The sequence below is a fragment of the Thalassophryne amazonica genome, chromosome 3, assembly GCF_902500255.1.
Source record: "Thalassophryne amazonica chromosome 3, fThaAma1.1, whole genome shotgun sequence".
Lineage (NCBI taxonomy): Eukaryota > Metazoa > Chordata > Actinopteri > Batrachoidiformes > Batrachoididae > Thalassophryne > Thalassophryne amazonica.
In genome coordinates this window covers 33,658,279-33,682,124 of record NC_047105.1, presented here as the reverse complement: position 1 = coordinate 33,682,124, position 23,846 = coordinate 33,658,279, and the positions used below count along the sequence as shown (strand labels likewise).

Genomic DNA, 23,846 nt, shown 5'->3' with positions numbered 1-23,846 from the left:
CTGGACCACAACTCACTCCGCATTCTTTACTGCTCACTGGTTTTACCATATTTACAGTACTGTGCAGAGGTATGGGGTAATACTTATAAAGGTACAACACAATCACTATCAGTAATGCAGAAAAGAGCTATAAGAATTATTCATAATACTGGCTATAGAGATCATACAAATCCACTATTTTTACAATCCAAATTCTTAAAATTCACAGACTTGGTTCATTTTCAAACAGTACAAATTGTGTATAAAGCAATAAACAATTTACTTCCAGCAAATATTAAAAATCTGTTTTTTAACAGATCAGGGGATTACAGTCTGAGGGGGAAATTTAATTTAAAGCATCAGTGGGCACGAACAACATTAAAAGGTTTCTGTATTTCTGTCTGTGGGGTGAGGATGTGGAACAGATTGGGAGTGGGGCTCAAGCAATGTCCAAGCATGAACCAGTTCAAACAGCGGTACAAAAAATATGTTTTTTTCTGGGTATAGGGAGGAGGAAGGGTAATGAGGGTTAGGGTGTTTTTGTTTTTTGCTTCGGCTTGTAAATATATAGTATTTTGTATGTAAGTAGGTATGTGTAGGTGTATATTTATGTTTGTGTATATATATGTGTATATATGTATATGTGTATATATGTGTATGTATATGTGTATGTATGTTGATGTGTGTATGTATATATGTATGTGTATATATATGTATATATATATATATATATTGATATCGGTTTAGGTGTGTAGGAATCTATGTGTATATGTGGCAAAGGGTATTACTGGTTGTGGGGAAGAAGGGGTAGGGATAAATAAGCTGATGCTTCACCCTACCCCTTTTCGGACATGTTGGGTACACAGTAGGAACTTTTTTGTTGTTGTCTTTACTGATCTATCTTGTAATTGTTGTTGTATCAAATGTTCGAAATAAACAGTTTTCATTCATTCATTCATTCAAGTCTTTCGGCCATTCTTCTTTTAAATACACCGATATCTTTGCCTGGAATGAGTTACCCAGTCATATCCAGTCAATTGAGTCCAAAAGTGCTTTTAAAAAAAGGGGTAAAATGTTTTTTATATGATCAGTTTTATCAACAGTCACGTAACCTTTACATTTATATGTTATTTTACTGCATTTATCTTTATTTTATTGTTTTAATATTTTTCTTTGTTTTAACACTTTTTAATATTGTTATTTTTATTATTTAGGTAACCAGTATTGGTAATTATTATTACTTATTTTATCAGTATTTTTAGTATCACTGTTATCTATCTTAAATGTTGGTATTATTGTTACCTTATGTTTATATTACCTTGTGTATTTCATCTTACATAATTTCTCATAATTTTTGATTCGGTACTGCTTTTGTTGTGTTGTCTTGTTGTATTTTTTAACTTTTGCCGGATGTACTGTTTGTGATAGATTTAACAAACAGTATTATCACAAGAAGGAAAGAACATGCAAATGTTTTACCAAGGTATGACAATGTAAACATGACAAATAATACCCTTTTTAGACGGCTTTCTCCACCTCATTCAGCGCATGCATGAGAACAGCTACAGCTGGAGTGCTTCTCTGTGATTCAGGAAGTGATTAGAGCCGTTTTCAACAGTCAACTCACGAAGAAAATTATTAATCTGCTACGAAATAATTATTTTATATACCCATATACGGGCGTGCAAGTGTGTGCTTCAAAGTTGTGCAAATGTCAGGGGGCCTTAATATCACTGAAGCCATTTTCATCTCTCAGCCATAGCTGAGGGGCAGGACAACTGCAAGTGATGGTGATTGCCTAAGAAAGGGATAAATTTCATGGTAAGCCAACCAGAGGCAGAGGTGGGTGGGACTTCATGCACAAATACAAACACAGAAGCACCGGCTCACACACAACCAACAGAGACACACGCTGCACACAGTGTTAACGTTTTTATACTGGAACTACAGACATTACATACCCCTTATTGAGATAAACAGCAAGAATGTACATGTGAATGAGTATAATTTCATTTTAGATTTATTTGATGGGTTGTGAACTGTTGAGGTGCAATAAATATCAAAAGTTCTACAATATCTATTATGTTTGATTGTTCTATATTATAGTAAGGCCATAGTTATTTGGTTTATGGATTTTTCTGGGACTCGAGGGCCAGCGTCGGTCAAAAACAACAAAAATTAAAACATGGTTTGAAAGGTCGGTTGGTAAAATAATAATAATAATAATAAAATTCAAAGTTTAGGTTGAACCAAGCTATTATTGAGCTAATAGGATACCTAAGTCAACACTCAGACTTTAAGTCTTTCATGTTTTCCATTGGTTTACAGCCATCGATTGGGGAAAACACCATCTTTATAAAGAACTGAACATGAAAAAAATGCCTTTGTCAAAACCATGAAAAATACAAAAGAGAAAAAGCAAAAAACTCATCTGAATTTGGAAATTTAACTCTTTTAAAAAACAGAGAGACAGTCCACATGATCTGGTGACAAGGTGACAAGAATAATATCAAAACCCTTTCTAGATAAACGCATTCATCCTCTCTGATCAGACATCATTCAGGTCCTGATCACAGACTGTATCAGCACATACTCAGAAGCTTTTTATTTTTAACAGTCAATTTGAGCAACTTTAAGATCAAGTCACCATGACACAGAATCACACTTACGTGAATCTTTGCAATTAATCTGGAGTTCACACCATGAAAAAAATCTCCAGGACTGATTTAAACATGGACGTGTCGATACAGCTTTGGGCCACATAAGAGGTCAGGACAATGCGTTATTGACACGGGGTCTTCTGATAATTGTTTTCATTCCTTTGTCAGAAGTCTTGCAAAGAGCACCTGGTCGTGGCTGGATTTATGGTGAAATGATGTTCTTTCTGCTTTCCCACAGTGCTCACTGAAACATTCAGACATTTAGAAATCCTTGTGTTACCAGTGTCATCAGTACGTTTTGCAACAACAAGGTTGTGAATGTCTTGAGAGAGCTCTTTGCCTTTACCCATCATGAGATGTTTTTGTGTGACACCTCTTTATAGGGCATCAGTTGAAACTGAACCAGCTGATATTAATTTGCACTGACAAGGGGCAGGACTGCTTTCTAATTACTGGCAGATTTCACCTGGTGTCTTGGCTTTCCATGCCTTTTTGCACCTTCCTTTCTTCGGGTGTTCAGTACTTTTTTCCTGTGTCATTTCACATTATTACACATATTTTATGGACATCTAAGGTTTGATTTCTTTGTATTTGTGGATTACTTGGGTTGTTACCGACATCTGGTGAAAATTTCATGCCAGTAGCACCTTTATAAATATATGTACTGAGAAAAATGGTGACGTGTTCAATACTTATTTTACCCGCTGTATGGACAGAAGCTTTGTCCTTCAGGATTTCACATTCAGACAACTTTATTGATCCCTAAAAGGGAAATTCATTTGACACCCAATTACCTCAGACAAAAATACAGCAATTAATCAACAATTATTACTAGTTGAACGTAATAATGGCACACATCAGAATTAAAACAGCCATACATATACTTTGAATCAGTCCATCATCCAAATTGGGGCAATGTGAGTGTGTTTGTGTGTGTGTTGGGGGTGGGGGTGGGGGTGCAGCAACACATGGTCGTGCAGCCAGCTTGGGGAGGAACAGGAAGCTGCTGCAGCTAAAGCCGCGCTGCGTCCTGGAGGGGGAAGGGAGTGTTGTGAGTGGGGGCCGGGATGAGGGGTGGGGGGGACAGGAACACAAAGAAGGAGTAGGGGGTGGAAGCATGCGTATCAGTCTCTGTCCATGTGTGAGTGGCAGATAAGTTAAGTTTATGTCAGTTTCTGTCCATGTGTGCGTAAACTCTGATGTTGATAGGCAACAGCAGGCTGGAGGGGGGGTATATAGATAAGAAGGCGGAGCCGAAGTCCATCACCAAGGCTGTAGATCCTTCTGGGGGAAGAGCAGGGCCGACCTTCAGGAGCCGATAAGGCTGCCATGTTGATGTTAGGCGGAGAGATACAGAATTCCATTTACTGCACCTCTGACCATCTAGAGTCCAAATTTATGAAGAATATTCTCCGGTCCTCAACAACACATTCCTTTGCAATGCAGTGATATGCTCCAAGATGGTATCCATTTTGTGTTTGAGTTCAAGAGTTAACACAGTCTGAGATTACACTGCATTGCCCAACTCATTAATCATGATGGACAGATGAGGGGACGAGATTTTGGTAGCAGCCGTCTTGCTAATATTCCTGTAGGTCAGGGCAGCGCATAAACCAATCAGTGCCAAACCTCCCACCATAAAAGCGAATACAAATAAATCCTCAACATCTTCCACAGAGAGTGGAGCCAAGCATGCCACACTCCATCTCTCTCAGGCGTCGGAGCATAGCCCGCTGGGTAGGTTCCATCAGGGCACGCAGGGTTCACCAGCCCTGATTTCCTTGTTGAAAAATGGTGTCAATAGCGTTGAGAGACCAGCTGATCAATTCCAGGGTTAATCCAAATCTTAATTTGAAGAATTCACAGTCTGGTGAAGCTGAAATTTTGTAAGTTGGAGCAGAGAGAAGAGGGAAGGAATGCGACCACCCTTGCCGGAGTCCCAAGTTAAGAATTTGTACCAAAAAGGATTCTATATCATTAACACATAGAAGACAAAATATGTTAAGTGGCCCAGTTACTGCTGCTGTGCCTACTCATGTATTAAAAAGAACAACGGGACTTCCTGGTTAAGCCAGTCAGACGCGTAATTGAACTCTCTGTTTCATTCAGTATTAAAAATAACACAAATGTCCACACAAAGATTCTGAGAGGTGAGGAATCACAGAGGTCACAAAACGCTTTTCCATTAGGGTAGTTTTTAGTACCGGGTAGGTTTTTTTAGTACCTGCTCGGGAGCGGTTCCAAGCGAGTCGAGCCGATACTAAAATGTGACGTCAACAGGCTGCCGGCCACTGATTGGTCAGAGAATGTCGTCACTGGATGAGTCATGAGTGCGCCGTCCGAGAGGAAAATCAAAACCCGCCATTTTTAAATAGTCACAGCGGCGTTACAGCGACCGTCGTTTTCTTTCGTTTCACTGCGTTTTTTTTTTTTGTTTGTTTTTTTTTTACTCGCACAAAACCACACCGTGGTCTGTGGATGAGCTGCGGATGTTTATGTTTAGTGGCGGAGGAGAAAATACAGAGTGGATGAAGCGATCCGAAATGAGGCCGCACTCGGCTCACCGGACATTACAGCAACTCAGAGAACAGCTGAAAAAGCTTAAAAGTGATTAAAGGACCACAATGACCGGAGTAGGTCGGACCGTAAAAGGGCTGGAAACGGTACGACTGCAGGAACGCTGTTTACGGACAACACCGGCGAGCAATGGGAGGCAGAATGACCGCGACTCGGCTTGGAAGCGACGGATGGTAAGTGTTTTTATGACTGTAGTCTTCCCACGTTCCTTTTCCCATTGGTGGGAAGCACACTTTAACAACCGAAGATTGTGAGTTTAAATTTGTGTTAAAGTAACATCGTTGTCTCATGTACGCGGACACAGTGAGCTAGCTGACTGCTAACTAGCGAGCTAGCTAACTCCGTGCTCCACTTTAAAGTATTAACTTCTGACAGAAAAACACCTCAAGTCAGCAAGACAACAAACATGTACATTTGACTCATTTAGTGCCATTACGGTGATGTGGTTTTTTTTTTTTTTGACATGTCGCCATTTTGTTTTTGTTGAAGAATCCAGTTCCATAAGCGAGAAGGGTTCGAACACCAGCTTCAACATCTGTATCAACGTCCAGCACCACACAGGAATGTGTCATCACAGGTAAGAATAACGTGTCTCACATCACCTTAACTTTCCCAAATACGATATATATACAGGGTGACCCCCCCCCCCCCCCTTCACCAAAAACAAACAAAAAAAAAATCCAGAACCCATAAATATTGTCATAAATCCCACAAAGGTCCAGCAAATTTTGCTGGACCTTCCCAAAGTTTATCTTGATCGCTTTGCATAAAAGTCATGTTCTTTCAAAATGATGCTCCAAATGAACTGATTTGTTGGAGGATAAGTTTGAAAGAACATAATTTTTATGCAAAGTGACCAAGATAACTGCAACTCTGGGGAATGATCATACAGAGATTGAAGGGTTTTTTTTTTTTTTAAACTTTCTTTCCCATTTCTACCTTCATTATTGTCCAGGCAAGAGATAAAGGGAGCCTGTTCCAGCAGAAGAATCTGACCATCTTGAGTGACGTTGAGGCTGAAGCTGAACTGGTTTCAGTGTGATCGACACATGAAACTTTTGTATAGTTTGTTGCTTTTTTTATGTGTGTGTATTTGCTCTTTTTTGTTGCAGTAAACAATTTGACTCATGTGACTGTATCATAATTTGTCATTTCATTGAGTCAACAGTAAAAAACATTTTGGTTCATTTCTAAGAATTTTTAATTTGGGTTTTAGCCTCTCCAGAAGACACTGCACACGACACCTGGCTGAATCTTTACACAGATGCTGGAATAATCATGTCTAAACTGAGATTTTACCAAATGGTATTTAACATAAACAAAAAGGTTTACTCACTTCAGTGAGCACCATTACATCAAGGAATTTTGAACAACCAGTTTTACTGTCTGTTACATTTACATTTATGACCCCATTAAATGTAAAACTTATTTTACTACTGGATTATGCTTAAACAGCTTTTCAAACTGTTAGCCTTTAAATCAGTAAACCTTGGTAACTTTTACAAATCAAACTGATGTTACACAAGTGGAGACATTTTAGCAAAAAGTACAATAATTTATTCAAACTTCACAGTGAAACATAACTGGTGTATAACATGATGATGACAAAGGTGTCCCATTCTGTGGCATGAACCTCTGCAGCGGTGACTCTGAGAAAACCATCTGAAACACACACATACAGCATACATATTTTAATTAGTGCTGTCAGGTTATTAAAAAATAATGTGATTACAAGGTTTGTGATTAGTTAATCTAAATGAATCATTTAATTGCAGGTATATTAAAAAAACTCAGATCTGTGTGTGTTTGGGACATTTAATAATCAGGTAAAAAATGATCAGGGTTATTTTTGTTACATATCAAGGAGGTATTAAACAATCTGTAAATTGGTCTTAAATTGGGAGAACTGTCCAAGTGTAATTTGGATGGGTTAAATGCAGGCAAATTTCATTGTATTTGTGTACGACAATAAAAGGATATATTATAAAGAATGTCTATAAATACAGAATTGTGGGAGTTTGGAGGCTGATTCTTTCTGCACAATATGACTCCTTTAATAATTATCTTATTAGATTTCATATTTTAAATTTGTCCATTGAACATTAAAATCTGGATGAAAAACAAATGTTTTTAATGTGTTTTAAGCCTGTTCGAGTTCAGTGATGACGTTAATTAACGGTCATTAAAACCGAATCAACATTTTGTGCGTGAACGTCAGTAAATGCACAAACTCCCACATTTGAGATTTAACAATAAGTTATCAAAGCAAGTTACTTTGGTAAAAAAAAAGTATTGACATTAACACGTTTATTGCTCAGAAACGCGTCTTTATTCACAGACCAAGTCACTGACGTCAAAACAAGATGGAGCAAAATGTGACTGAAGGCCTGATAGGTATTGTAATTAATCTAAATTAACGCTTTATTTTGACAGCCACAATTTTAATAGTTAATAGTGACAGCCTGCAGTTATTAATTATTTACGAGCTACTTAGGAAGCTAACGATTAGCTTACCGTCATGCTTTGCCTTTTCATCTCTAGCAGCTTGTATCTTCTCGTCTTCATCTTCATATGAATTCCCAAAGTCTTCTGTACGTCTCAAGCGTGTTTTTCTCGCCGCCAGCAACTTTCTCTTAAAAACTCACACAGCAGTAAACACACGGAGTTCGCCATTGTTTATGTTGAAGAGGTACCATTTGCAGTGGAAAAGCTCGCGCTTGGAACCAGACCGAGTAGAGTAGAGCCGAGTAGTGCTGGAGCTTTGTAGTGGAAAAGTGGCTAAAAGGACCTACGACTCAGAGAGGGCAAGTAACTGAACAAACAGTGTCGCAGCCTAATAAAAGCACGGAGCCGATGGAGGAGGTTAATGACCAACAGCTAGCTAGCAGAGAAGTGGTTGAATCTTGAGGCAAACTGCTAAATGGTAAATGGATTGCATTTATATAGCGCTTTTCCGTCTGCATCAGACGCTCAAAGCACTTTACAATAATGCTTCACATTCACCCCGATGTCAGAGTGCTGCCATACAAGGCGCTCCCTACACACCAGGAGCAATAGGGGATTAAAGACCTTGGCCAAGGGCCCTTAGTGATTTTCCAGTCAGGCTGGGATTTGAACCAAGGATCTTCTGGTCTCATGCCAGTGCTAAAGGAAATTTTGACTACATACGAGGTCTGTCCATAAAGTATCGTACCTTTTTATTTTTTTCAAAAACTATATGGATTTCATTCATATGTTTTTACGCGCGGAGGCTTCGCGTGTCACGACCGATTCGCTGATGAAGCGAGACAAAGGAACACCTCCGTTTCGGCGTGTTAGAGGACAAGTTGGGACATGTCCAGCTCTCCACAAGTTATTTTATACTCACTTGACTGGTAAGCACTGAAAGCCGAGATAGACATGTCCCAACTTGTCCTCTAACACGCCGAAACGGAGGTGTTCCTTTGTCTCGCTTCATCAGCGAATCGGTCGTGACACGCGAAGCCTCCGCGCGGCTTTCCATGACAAAATCTCTTGTTAAAAGTGAAATCTGCCGGAAAATGGCTGATGTCCAGGTCTTGTGATAACCAGAGAAAGAGCACACGACGGTCTCGTATCCACAGAGCCATCAGCTTAGAAATGATCCAGTGGTTTGTGCCGCATCGTCGCAGCTCGCAGCGCGGCGCACCGACCGTGCTTAAAGGGCTCCTTAAACCTGTAGTTAAAGTCCTCATTCTCTGTGAAGCCCGTAAAATTTTCACTGAAAGCCAGATAAATTTTTCGAATGGTTTCCAGGTGCCAGTCTCTAACAGCTTCTGAAAAAATTCTGATGGGGAAAAAAGTCCGTTTCATTCCGCCATTTCCAGACAATGAAAATCCGACGAGGGGGCGGGACCACTCCTTCCACAAGGCGTGCTCACAGGCAAATGACGTCACCGACAGGGGTGGAAAAACTCACGCATGCGCACGAGGGTTCAAGCATGTCTGACGTAAAAACATATGAATGAAATCCATATAGTTTTTGAAAAAAATAAAAAGGTACGATACTTTATGGACAGACCTCGTATAAAAAATATCTGCGACTTTAGAAATGATATACATTCAGTTCAGAATTAGAATCAGAATAACCTTTATTTGCTAAGTATCTACAAGAATACAAAGAATTTGACTCTGGTTTGAACTGCACTCTCTCTGTACAAACATATATAAATATACACTAAACATCAAATAATTCACAGTAAAAATGTGCAAATAAAATGTGTATTAAAAAATACATGCAAAGGAGAAACAGACAAACTGAAGTTGTACATGATGTAGGTATATGAATTAGATGTAATATATTTTAGATGTATATGTTTTATCTTATTGTAGCGCCTGTTCTGCCTGGGCGTGGCTAATGGACCTCTACACTCTCTAGGTTCGGAGAGATGGATTCCCTAATTTAGTCAATGAAAAGCACGGAGTTGAACGTTGACAGTTTATTGTTACAGAACCAATGAACATCTCAGTGTTAGAAAAATAAGATACAAAAAAAAAATGAGAGCTCTTTCAAAATAAAATAAAAATATATATGTATATAAATATAAAAGAAAAGTGTCTCTTCCTCAGGGTTCGGTTCAGTTCTGTTTCACACATCTGTGTGAAGAATGCTACTACCCGGGTAGGTTTTTATTTTTCTGGTTCTTATCTGTATCAGACTGAAGTGAGATGAGGTCTGGGTTTCTCCGGAGTGGATCCTACGGCTGGCCACACCGTGCACCGTTCCGTCCGAATCGATCGTCCTTCCTGGCTCGCCACCGAACTTCTAGGGTTTGGAATCTGAATCAGTACCTAATCCAGCAATAACAAAAAACAGTCGGAGTTCTCTCAGGGGCTCACACGGTGAAAGGACTTTTCTCATCCAGCGCAACTATACAAAACGTGCTCCAATGAGCATCAGCTCAGTTTATAATGGTGTTCTCTTGTCAGAATCTCAGGTCAAAGTCCCGTGATGACAATTAACAGAGCGGATTTGCCACCCAATGGCCGCTCATGATATTACATCTAGATTACATAAATGGGTTTAGTAACCATGTGGGTTACACTCTCCCCTCTTAAATCTGCATGAGTCCCTTCATGAGTTAGCCTCTGGCCTCCAAGGGGACTATCATAGTTGGTAATAGTGTCTAGTGCTTGATTAAAGCTCTGTAAGATACTCTGTGCGAAAGACATTAAAGGCTTCCCCAACTGAACATATTGAAACCGGTCAGGGGGTTGTCGTGACCTTTCTAACCTCCTGGTGGGGTCAGTACTGCCTTCGTCTGCTACAGTCTCACTTCCAGTCCCTTTGTCAGATACCTCAAGTGCTTGAGTGGGGTTTGGCTCAGCATCTTGAAGAACCCCTGCAGTTTCTCCTCCTGCAGGATTCTTCTCTTCAGTGGTTCCATTTATCACATCCATTTCATCTTCACGTGTCACACCCATTTCATCTTCACGTGTCACACCCATCTGTGTGATGTTCCCTCCAACAGGGGGCTGCTCAACCACAATCTCGGGCTCTTCTCCTACCAACTCAGCGGTTGCAGCAGGAGAGTTGTTGCCATTAAATCCGTCCTGAGACTGGGAAGTCAAGGAACTCATTGGTACGATTGGCAAACTTCTTTTCTCCTCTGGAGCTGCACCGTATTTCTGCCCTCTCGATGTCTCATACACCTCGCTGAATCTTTGCTCAGGAACAACAAGGGACTGGGCAGGATAGATGGGCCAGTCATCCTCGGGCCCTGAGAGTTCTTCTGAGAGTTGTGGATGACTCTGTCTAGTTCGTGGTCGTCGAACCTTAGGTTTGGCTGGCTCAGTTTCCTCCGTTTCGAAGAGATCACCACAAGGAAGAAGTAGGTCCCTATGCAAAGTTCGAATGGGACCGTTCCCATTGGCGGGCTGTACTCTGTACACAGGTAGGTCTCCCATCTTTTCCAGGACCTTATACATAGTGGACTCCCACTGGTCTGCAAGCTTGTGTTTGCCCCGGAACTTCAGATTCCGAACCAACACTTTGTCGCCTTCCTCTAGCGTTGACTCTCGTACTTTCATGTCGAAGCGGTGTTTGTTCCGGTTAGCAACCTTCTGTGCGTTCCTGAAGGCAATCTGATAACTCTCTTCCAAGCGTGTTTTCAGATGTTTCACATACTGAGAATGAGATCGGGGAGAGCCATCTTTCACAGGTAAGAAAAAAGCAATGTCTACAGGTAATCGAGGTTGGCGGCCAAACATCAATTCATATGGACTGAAACCTGTGACATCGTTTTTGGTGCAGTTGTAGGCATGGGTAAGTGGTTTCATGTGATCTCGCCATTGACTTTTCTCTTTCCCCTTTAAGGTTCCCAACATTCCTAACAGAGTTCGGTTGAATCTTTCTACGGGGTTTCCTCTTGGGTGATATGGTGTCGTGCGCAGCTTTGTGATGCCTACTAGAGCACAGAGTTCTTTAATGAGTTGGGACTCGAAATCTCTGCCCTGATCACTGAGCAGCCGCTCAGGAAAACCGTAATGCATGAAGAACTGCTCCCAAAGGGTTTTGGCAACTGTTGCAGCCTTCTGGTTGTTGGTCGGTACAGCAACAGCGTATTTGGTAAAATGGTCTGTGATGACCAAAATGTCTCTGGTGTTGTGACAGTCAGGCTCTAGGGACAAGTAGTCAGTGCACACCAATTCCAGGGGGCGAGTTGTGTCGATGTTAACAAGAGGTGCAGACCTCTCTGGTTGGGTCTTCCTCCTGACACAACGGCCGCATGACTTAATCCTCTTCTCCACATCTGTGGCCATTTTTGGCCAATAGAACCTTGATCTAATCAAATCTAGGGTTCTCTCCAGACCCATATGCCCCATATCCTCATGTAAGGACTTGAGAATGGCAGCTCGGAGAGATTCCGGGGCAACTAACTGGTAGGTCACATCATCTCCTGATTGACGGATTCTGTATAAGAGACCACTTCTCATCTCCAGCCTCTTCCTTTCCTTAAGCATCAGTTTGAGCTCCAGGGAATCAGGAACAGGGTTGGCCTCACCTCCTGTCTCCATGATATGGACAACCTGTCCAATGATCGGGTCAGATCTTTGATGTTGTCACAGATCTTCCAAACTGTAGGTAGGTATGGTGGGGCAACCTAGTGTGTCATCATTGCTGTAGGTGTCTGGAACTGCGTTAGGATGGATAACGAGGGATTCCACTAAGGTGATGGAAGGTAAGTCACCATCTGCCTCGCTCTGAAGCCGGTGTTGACACAAAACAGCGACTACGTCTGCAGGTAAGTCTTGTTGGTCGGGAGGTGAGAAGAGGTGGTGTGAGGTGAATCTCTTGATTCGCTCCTTCTCTTCCAGAGATGCTCGGTCGTCAGTCACAGTGTCATGCGGTCATCTAGAAAGTCCGTCGGTGTCCTGGTTGCTCTTCCCAGCACGGTACTTAATGTTGAAATCAAAAGTCGATAGGGCAGCTAGCCAGCGATAACTGGCAGCGTCTAGCTTAGCTGACTTCAAAACATACGTCAAGGGATTGTTATCTGTTATAACTGTGAATGCATTTCCGTAGAGATAATCATGAAACTTCTCCACGATTGACCACTTAAGAGCTAGGAATTCAAGCTTATGAGCTGGGTATCGCTTTTCACTGGGTGAAAGACCTCTGCTCGCATAAGCGATAACTCGCATCTTGCCATCCTGCTCTTGGTACAAAGCAGCCCCTAAACCTGAAGTGCTGGCATCAGTATGGAACACATAAGGTAGTTTTGGGTCAGCAAAACCAAGAACAGGTGCTGACGTGAGTTTTCCAATAATCATGTCAAATGCTCCTTGGCATTCAGGCGTCCACCGCTCATTAAAGGGCTCTTTGGGGTTGAAGTACAACCCCGGGCTCGATTTTCTGGGGCCTTTCCTATATGGGGGGTAGCCACCAGTGAGATCATTCAAGGGTTTGACTGTCTTTGAATAGTCCTGGACAAAGCGGCGGTAATACCCCGCGAAGCCCAAAAAGGACTTGAGCTCTCCAAGAGTTTTGGGTCTAGGCCAGGTGCGGAGAGCACTGACCTTGTCTGGGTTAGTCTCTACCCCTCTGCTCGAAACAATGTGGCCTAGATTCCGCACTGAGCTCTGAAAGAAATGGCATTTTTTGGGTGAGAGTTTCAGGCCATTCTCTCTCAGCTGCTGGAGGACATGTCTAAGCTGGATTTCATGCTCCTCTAGTGTACTAGAGAACACAGTGATGTCATCCAGAAACACCAGCACTTCTTTCAGATTGATACTACCCATGACCCTCTCCATCAACCACTGGAATGTACTGGGGGCGTTTGTAACGCCTTGGGGCATGCGATTAAATTCGTAAAACCCAAACGGACACACAAAAGCGGTCTTGGGCTTATCATGCTCTTCCATCTCAATTTGGTAGTATCCAGATTTTAGATCCATTACTGAAAACCTGGATCCTGCAAGAACTGAGAAGGCTTCTTCAAGATTGGGCAAGGCGTATGCGTCTCTGATAGTCAATGAGTTCAGTTTGTGATAATCAATGCAAAGGCGGACCTCTCCATTTTTCTTACGAACTACTACAATTGGAGAAGCATAAGGGGACTCTGACTCGCGAATCACCCCGGCGTCCAGGAGTGTCTGTAAATGCTTTCTCACAGCTTCATAGTCATTTGGATGGATTGGTCGGGACCTTTGCTTGAATGGTGTGTCGTCCTTCAGATTTATGTGATGCTTCACTCTGGTTGCATGACCAAAATCATTCTCATTACGGGCGAAAACATCACGATACTCATGCAGACTATGCGTTACTCTGTCCTTCCACTCTTGTAAAAGGGGTGAGTCACCAAAGTCAGTGGTAAAGTCTGACTGGTCTGGTTCTCTGGCTGATTTGGAAATGCCAGCACAGCGTCTCACAGTGTCAGCCAGTTTGTCTGAGTCAGGGAGGTTGTCATAAATCTCTTTGAGAGCATGAAGTTCAGCGATGACACAGTTTGATGGGAGCGTGACATTATGGTCATTCTCATTCCTCACCCACACAGGTAATTTGTGAGGATGTAGTCTGGGCATGTTAACGAGGCACACTCTACAAAGACCCCACCAGGTAGGACAGAGGATTGAGGCTGTTCGACCATAATACAGTCACTGGTGGTGTCAGCTTTCACATACCCTTCTAAACAGACTCTCATTTGGGCAGGTAGGACTTGTGGAACTTTACCTCTCAGAGTTTCTAACCCTATTTTCCCTGTAGAGTTAACCTTGTTTCTTAGCTTCAGCACACGAAGAACCTGTCTATACCCATACACAGAGGACAATTTGTTAGGGTCCTTATCAATACAGTGTTCTTCGTACAAAACGTCTAGTGCGTTTGTGCCAGTGAGTACAGGTAAGTCACAACTACTTTGGCGGTCTGGCACTACCAAAGCTAAGACTGAAATTTCAGGCTCAGCATCAACAAATTCTCTTGGGAATTTGAGAGTAATGGGTACATAGCCTAAATAGGGGACATTTTGACCATTAGCACCCTCAACGTCTAGGTCATGGAGGGGCTGGATGGGGTGCTCGGACAGGTAAGTTCTGGAAAAAGAAGCAGTTACTGTGGTCACCTGGGACCCTGAATCAAGAAGACATGTAGTACTAACTCCTGGCACAGTGACATCTGCAACACATTTCTGTCCTACAAGTCCTCGAGGGAGCTTTACTTTGTGAGACTGGATGGATGCTTTTATTTTGGGGTCTAAGTTGGGACTATGATTCTCAGTTGCAGTTCCTGGTAGTCCCTCAACAGGAACTGCATTCAGTTTAAACTCTGGTCCCAGGTTTCTTGTTTTTGCTTGAGTTCCCTGCACTTCTTTTCAACTAATTCAAGGTTTGCTTCATTGTTGCAGGAGGGCGCAATGTGGCCATCCTCACCACACCTGAAGCAGTACCATGGGTGGGGTTTCTTGTTGGCAACTTTTGGTTCTGGGGAAGGTGGGTGATTTTGTTCGACAGGGATTTTGGGCTTAGCCTTCTCTCTCTTCCCTAGCTTAGCAGATGCTTGGCCTAAACTTAAAGATGCTTTTAGGGAAGCTATTTGGGCTTGTAGCTTTGCCATTTGTTTTTCAAGGGTTTGCGGGTCATAGGTGGTAACTATTTTCACGTTTTCATCAGTGGCATAGCCGTCCACTGAGTGTGTGTTTGACTGGGCATTTGCTCTCTTAGCCCCAAGGTGCTGCTTCATCCTGTCAGATTTAGCAGCCTGTCTGTCTTCCTCAGAACGTACCCAAAAGAGTAATTCTTAATTCGTAAACCATTGTTCCAGCAGCCTCTGCAGAACTACTTAAGCAGCTGTCGATCTGAATCACTATCAGCCAAGCCGCCTCTTTTTATGACCTTGCTGAAGATAATCTGCAAGCGCTGCAAATAGCTAGAAGGCCTTTCTCCCAAGTCCTGATTCGTGTTCAAAAACTTTGCAAAAAGCTCATCACCATCATCGATGATACCATAAGCAGAATCAAGTAGTGCAAGATATTCATGGGGCGAAGCATTGGGCCCAAGATGTTTGACAATGGTGGCGGCAGGTGGAAAAAGAATCTCAGCTAATTTTCTGGTTGTATACATGGCTGGCATAGTAGGATCAGTAATGTAAAATTCAACATTGCTGTGCAATGTGTCATAATCAGATTCTGAACTAGGACAGGGGATTCTCCCCAAGAAGGGTCTGAGACGGGTGTTGCCCTGATAATGGAGTGGAAAATCACTGTTTCTGATTACATGTTCAACCACTACCTTTTGTATCTCAGGAGTAGAAAGATGTTCAGAAGGTAAGTACTGGGTTGGGTTCTTCGGTGAAGATACCTCTAGTGGGGGTGAGTCATGTTCAGGGGAGAGAGTTTGACTGCCACCTGTGTTAACAGGGGTTGCATTCATTATGACTAAAGGGCTAAGGGTTTGAGATTCCTAGCTGATCCCTGATGCATCTGGTTCAGCTACCTTAGGTTGGGTGGATCTTTGAATCCTAGTTAGTTCATCTAATAAAACCCTTTCAAAGTCTGCTCCACTTAGCTTAGCAACATCCCTTAATTCATTAAGGTAAGTCTGAGTTAAGGTGGAACCTCTGTCTGCAGTGTACAGCTCAGACAAGAGCTGAATGTGATGGACAATGTTCGGATTACTGGTAGGCCTATCAACTGGTAAAACATCTTTAAGGCACCCAGTAGCTCCACCTGAACTGTATTCCACTATAGCAGTGTGTTTGAACCTAGGTTCACTGCTGGTAACTTTAATTACCCTCTCAATCTTACCATACCGTCCTAAGTAATCAAATACTTCATTATCTGCATCACTACCAGTTATGCCACTTACAAGTACTGAATTGGGCACTTTAACATTTTCTGATATAACTGCATCCATGTTCGTATTGTTGCCACAATCTGAAGTAAAAAATTTCAGTGTTCACAGGAAAAAAATGCAATAAACTGTCAATCTATTCAACTTCCATGTACCAGGATCAAGAGGAAATTTAAACCATCTCCTGGCTGGGCTCGCCAAGTTTTGTGTAGCGCCTGTTCTGCCTGGGCGTGGCACACTATGGACCTCTACACTCTCTCTAGGTTCTGAGAGATGGATTCCCTAATTTAGTCAATGAAAAGCACGGAGTTGAATATTGACAGTTTATTGTTACAGAACCAATGAACTTCTCAGTGTTAGAAAAATAAGATACAAAAAAAATGAGAGCTCTTTCAAAATAAAATAAAAAAATATATATGTATATATAAATATAAAAGAAAAGTGTCTCTTCCTCAGGGTTCGGTTCAGTTCTGTTTCACACGTCTGTGTGAAGAATGCTACTACCCAGGTAGGTTTTTATTTTTCTGGTTCTTATCTGTATCAGACTGAAGTGAGATGAGGTCTGGGTTTCTCCGGAGTGGATCCCACGGCTGGCCAACCGTTCCGTCCGAATCAATCATCCTTCCTGGCTCGCCACCGAACTTCCAGGGTTCGGAATCTGAATCAGTACCTAATCCAGCAAAAAAAAAAAAAACAGTCGGAGTTCTCTCAGGAGCTCACACGGTGACAGGACTTTTCTCATACAGTGCAACTATACAAAACGTGCTCCAATGAGCATCAGCTCAGTTTATAATGGTGTTCTCTGGTCAGAATCTCAGGTCAAAGTCCCGTGATGACACTTAACATAGCGGATTTGCCACCCAGTGGCCACTCATGATATTACATCTAGATTACATAAATGGGTTTAGTAACCATTTGGGTTACATTATGGTTGTTTTTAACTGTGTGCAGTACTTTGATCAGCTTTGGTTGTTGTAAAGCGCTTTAGAAATAAAACTTGATTGATTGATTGATTGATTGATTGATTGATAATGAGTTTTTTGGCAGGTTAAATTGGTTAAATCCAACCTTAAGTTAGATTTAAAGAAAGACTTCAAGGACGAGCTAGCAATGCTGAGGCACGAGCTAAAGCAGAAGCTAATACAAGGCGAGGCCACACTCCCAAGATCATAGTCAAGTTATCACCAAGATAAAGGAGCACATCTTGGGGATAGAAGCAAGTAGAGCTGTAACAAGAGGGTTTGTTATGTCTGTTGGAGGAACAGTGCAGGCTACGGAAAAAAAGTCACAGATCTGGAACGCAAGTTCAGAAGAAACAACATTCGGGTGTATGGTGTACCGGAGGACTCTGGGGGTGACTCGATGATACAGTTTATAGAAAGCCTGTTGACGACAGAACTCGTGTTACCTAGTGGTGTCAAAAGTACACACATTTGTTACTTAAGTAGAAGTATAGATACTGCAGTTTAAAAACACTCTGGTAAAAGTTGAAGTATCAACTTGACCTCTTTACTCAAGTAAAAGTGAAAAAGTATGTGCTCCAAAACCTACTTAAAGTATAAAAGTATAAAGTAACCTTTAAAAAAAAAAAAAAGAAAGAAAGAAAAGGTAGATGCCACTATATCAATTGAAAGCTTAATTTAAAAACTGATTCATTCTACATGTGGCCCAAGATCCAAAACCCAAAATTACCCCCCAACACCACCTGCACGAAAATGCTTCAATTCTAGAAGCTCTGAAATGCAATCTGGGACTATTCCAGATGATAAACTGCAGTGAGTGCAGCATCCATTTAGTGAAGAAAAAAAAAACAACAACAACAAAAACAACTTTCCTTATTCAAATTCATTCCAGTAGTATTCTGCTCTTACTAGGATGCAGCAGTTTTCTAGTTTGGCAGATAGTTCTGGAGGAAATCACTGAAGAAATTAACACATTGAAAATATGGTTTGACCGAAACAAATTGTCATTAAATAAGACAGGGATGAAGTGGAGGTGTAAGTCACTAGGTGTTCACATTAAACATTTATTTATGTATGTATGTATTTATTTATGTATGTTCATTGTTAGTTGCTTTTATATTTTCTGTTGTGTTTCTATTCAGGTTCTTCTTGCCTCTTTCTCTAAAACTGTATATAATAATCATTAGATTATTAATATATAAACAAAAATAAATTTAAGAAATATTACAATTTGAAAACAAATGCACCCGAACGTGATGAGAGCAGCTTAATGCTAACTTTTAACATTGAAAATGCCATAGACATGCTAACGTGTTAGCGTCGCTCCCGTTTTTAAGTTATAAAATACATCTATCAACTGTTTCAGAAGACCATAACAGGTCGGTTTAACATAGAAAAGGTAAATAATACTCACAGAAGTATGCTCTTAGGGTTTTAGCGGGGTAAAATTAAGCGAAAGAAAGAAAGAATAAGCGAAGCAATAGGTCGAAGCATTGTTTCAATCTGCGAACCACTGCTTCGATTGGTTTATGGTTCAAAGCAAAGCCACGCTGCAGAAAAGTTGATTACAGGCGCACATGACGTGAAATATATATATATATAAACATTAAACTGAAGCCAAGAGTAACGAGGCTGTTTGTTTTAAAAATGTAAGGAATAGAAAGTACAGATACTTGTGTGAAAATGTAATGAGTAGAAGTCAGAAGTAGGCAGAAAAATAAGTAAAGGAGTAAAGTATAGATACCTAAAAAGTGTACTTAAGTACAGTAACGAAGTATTTGTACTTCGTTACTTGACACCTCTGGTGTTACCAGGCGTTATGTCCCTACAGATTCAGCGGGCTCACGGAGCCATGGCCCGGAAACCAGGCCCGAGCACTACCCCTCGATCTATTGTGATAAATTTCCAGTGGTTTGACATTAAAGAAACTGTGTTGATGTTGGCTTGGAAGAAGAAATTTATCTTAACAACAAACCATGACTATGCTTCATGGGGAAATGCAGAGCCTACGGAGGGATCAAGAAAGCGCTGAAGGAAAAACGCATCAGTTTCCAAACTTTGCTCACAACCGCTCACGCACCAGTCCACTAACGTATGAGGACACACAACAAGCTGCACGGGAACTGATGGCACGGGGAATATAGGTGGATGCTGTCAGAGAGGCTCCGGATTCCAACCAAAATTACAGTATAAGAAAATAAAGCACTGATCTCACATATAACTAAGGAAGAAATTCATTCAGCTGTTGCCAGATTGAAAGCAAATAAATCCCCAGGAGGCCTTGACACATGTTTTGTTAACACTAGAACTACCAGAGTGGTGCCAAATGGCACTTCTTCCTTTCATGATCAAGGTGGTGCCAAATGGCACTGCTGGGGTAATATACAACTCATTAGGCCACCTTTTCTTATGTACCTGTTCTTATGTTTCATATGTGGGTGATTCTTTAACTACGGGCACTATTGGCCTTGTAAATGTAATTTCCACCACACCATTGCCTTACAATATAAAGCGCCTTGGGGCAACTGTTTGTTGTGATTTGGCGCTATATACATGTGCTCTGATGTCACTGTTTATCTCCATAGAAACTACCCAAACAATCTTTCATACAAACTGTTTAGGGACATTACAGTGTTGTGGTGGAAATTACGGCAATAGTGTGGGACAACTACATTTTGTTTAAAAAAAATCACTACAGTTGTATGACATTGAATACCCCAATTATGTTTTGATTATTTTACTGATATTTTATTCAGAGATATTTTAAAACATTAGAAAAAACGTTTCTTTACCATTCATTTTTATCATTGAATATCAAAAGTCTGGGTGTGGGACAAGCACAAAACGGCAATATTTGCATATAATGATGCTGAAAAAAGGTGAAAAAGTCATCATAGACTACTAGAACAAATTTCTTAACACAATTTCATTGTAAAGATAACTATAAAAGTGTGAAATTTCCCCTTTTTTTCTGTTTTTCATACAATATGATCAAAGGACATAAGTGCCCGTAGTCTAAGAATCACTCATGTAAGTACAGCCATTAAATTGGAATGCGCCAGTACCAGAGTGACCGGCAGTTTGTGCTTTCTGCTCAAGCTTGCATTCTGACTTTCTTCAAGTCAGAATGCAAGTGTTATGCATGCATACAAATAAAAAAAATGACCAAAAAATTGAACAAATTTAAGACTTAAGAAAACAAAACTAAGCTTCATGAATTAAATGTAAAGGCAGTTTTCTTTTAATGCCGCGTTCACACCGGGCGCGACGCGAGCGACAGCAGCGACAGGTTGCCATGTAATGCCTATGGAAGGACGCGTTTTGGCGCCAAGCGACGCAAGTGAAGCAATTTTGAGCGATTGGCGCGTTTGTGGCGTGATATTGCGTCGTGTCACGTCGCGTTGCCCTCCTCCCCAAGTTGAAAAATCTGAACTTTTTCGTCTTGTCGCACCACGATGACCAATCAGGGACTGAATATGTAGTGACATGGAGATGTCTGGAGTTTGACTGAGTTGGATAAGAACATGTCCTGTCTCTGGTAGCCAGCCTGTGAGCAGGACTTATGTCCCTTTTGTCCTTTATTTCACAATTATGACAGAGTTTTTGGGGGACAGCGAGCAGCAGCCCCACAGCAGGGGGAGCGTTTTTTTGTTTTGGTTTTTTTTACGTGCGCGCGTGAACGAGCGAATCATCCGAAGATTATTTTATTTATTAACTACACAAATGTATATTAAAGCAAATGGTGACTGGTTTCTAAACACAGTTATGACAGAGTTTTTTGGGGAAGAGCGAGGAGCTGCCCCGCAGCAAGCAGCGGAGGTTTTTTGTTTTTGTCATTACATGCGCGCGCGAGCGAATCGTCTGTGAAGATTATTTTATTTATTAACTACACAGATGTATAATAAAGAAAATGGTGACTGGTTTCTAAACACAATTATGACAGAGTTTTTGGAGCGAGCAGCAGCCCCACAGCAGGGGGAGCAGAGGTTTGGTTTTTTTTAATTGTTTACATGTGCGTGCATGAACGGGACAGAATTCAATTCAATTCAATTTTATTTATATAGCGCCAAATCACAACAAACAGTTGCCCCAAGGCGCTTTATATTGTAAGGCAAGGCCATACAATAATTACATAAAAACCCCAACGGTCAAAACGACCCCCTGTGAGCAAGCACTTGGCAACAGTGGGAAGGAAAAACTCCCTTTTAACAGGAAGAAACCTCCAGCAGAACCAGGCTCAGGGAGGGGCAGTCTTCTGCTGGGACTGGTTTGGGCTAAGGGAGAGAACCAGGAAAAAGACATGCTGTGGAGGGGAGCAGAGATCAATCACTAATGATTAAATGCAGAGTGGTGCATACAGAGCAAAAAGAGAAAGAAACACTCAGTGCATCATGGGAACCCCCCAGCAGTCTAAGTCTATAGCAGCATAACTAAGGGATGCCTGATCCAGCCCTAACTATAAGCTTTAGCAAAAAGGAAAGTTTTAAGCCTAATCTTAAAAGTAGAGAGGGTGTCTGTCTCCCTGATCCGAATTGGGAGCTGGTTCCACAGGACAGGAGCCTGAAAGCTGAAGGCTCTGCCTCCCATTCTACTCTTACAAACCCTAGGAACTACAAGTAAGCCTGCAGTCTGAGAGCGAAGCGCTCTATTGGGGTGATATGGTACTATGAGGTCCCTAAGATAAGAAGGGACCTGATTATTCAAAACCTTATAAGTAAGAAGAAGAATTTTAAATTCTATTCTAGAATTAACAGGAAGCCAATGAAGAGAGGCCAATATGGGTGAGATATGCTCTCTCCTTCTAGTCCCCGTCAGTACTCTAGCTGCAGCATTTTGAATTAACTGAAGGCTTTTCAGGGAACTTTTAGGACAACCTGATAATAATGAATTACAATAGTCCAGCCTAGAGGAAATAAATGCATGAATTAGTTTTTCAGCATCACTCTGAGACAAGACCTTTCTAATTTTAGAGATATTGCGTAAATGCAAAAAAGCAATCATACATATTTGTTTAATATGCGCTTTGAATGACATCCTGATCAAAAATGACTCCAAGATTTCTCACAGTATTACTAGAGGTCAGGGTAATGTCATCCAGAGTAAGGATCTGGTTAGACACCATGTTTCTAAGATTTGTGGGGCCAAGTACAATAACTTCAGTTTTATCTGAGTTTAAAAGCAGGAAATTAGAGGTCATCAATGTCCTTATGTCTGTAAGACAATCCTGCAGTTTAGCTAATTGGTGTGTGTCCTCTGGCTTCATGGATAGATAAAGCTGGGTATCATCTGCGTAACAATGAAAATTTAAGCAATGCCGTCTAATAATACTGCCTAAGGGAAGCATGTATAAAGTGAATAAAATTGGTCCTAGCACAGAACCTTGTGGAACTCCATAATTAACCTTAGTCTGTGAAGAAGATTCCCCATTTACATGAACAAATTGTAATCTATTAGATAAATATGATTCAAACCACCGCAGCGCAGTGCCTTTAATACCTATGGCATGCTCTAATCTCTGTAATAAAATTTTATGGTCAACAGTATCAAAAGCAGCACTGAGGTCTAACAGAACAAGCACAGAGATGAGTCCACTGTCTGAGGCCATAAGAAGATCATTTGTAACCTTCACTAATGCTGTTTCTGTACTATGATGAATTCTAAAGATTCATGAATTCAGAAGATCCTCAAACTGGGTCCTGCAGAGGTGGAAGGACCGCTGAAAGCGGCCATCATCCAGGCGCAGCTCCTGCAGCAAATAATGAAACTCCCCGAATTGGGAATGTCTCATGACGTTTGTCAGCTTTCCACAACAACTCGCTCCGTGTGATCAAGGTCCGTCATGTTAACTTGCCTGACCACCAGAGCCGGCGAGCGGAATGGAAGCTCCTCCTATTTGATGACGCACTGGGGCGAATTTTCGCAGCGAAAGCAGAGCAACACACCGGGCGATGGTGGCGCGTCCGTCACCACGCGACCAACGCGAATTTGTGGTGTCTGGTTGCGCCCGGTCTGAACGCGGCATAAAAGTTTGCAATGATGATGAGCTCTCTGTTACATTTCTTTTATCATTCCATATTTGTACGACACAATATCTGATGGAAAACAGACCATGTTTTTAGTTTTATAGAAAGGAAGGTTAAGATGACCATTCTGTTTGGTATTATATGAATGAATCTGTGAATTTAATATGAACAAATGGTAATTTAATTTAATAAGAATAAATATCTGATGGAAAACAGACCACCAAATAAGCACCTTAATAAAAGTGCTATTCGTTCCTCCCTGAAAGATAGATTAATAAAGCGTCTAGTGACAGGCATTTAGCATGTGAGGGCATGTTTATTCAAATTTGCAATTCATGGAT

The 23,846-nt window shown here is 41.4% G+C and overlaps 1 protein-coding gene across 1 annotated transcript in view; it reads left to right on the top strand.

Annotated features, from left to right (window-relative positions):
- Positions 1–23,846, top strand: part of slc12a5a (solute carrier family 12 member 5a) — a 445,395-nt gene that overhangs the window by 394,784 nt on the left and 26,765 nt on the right.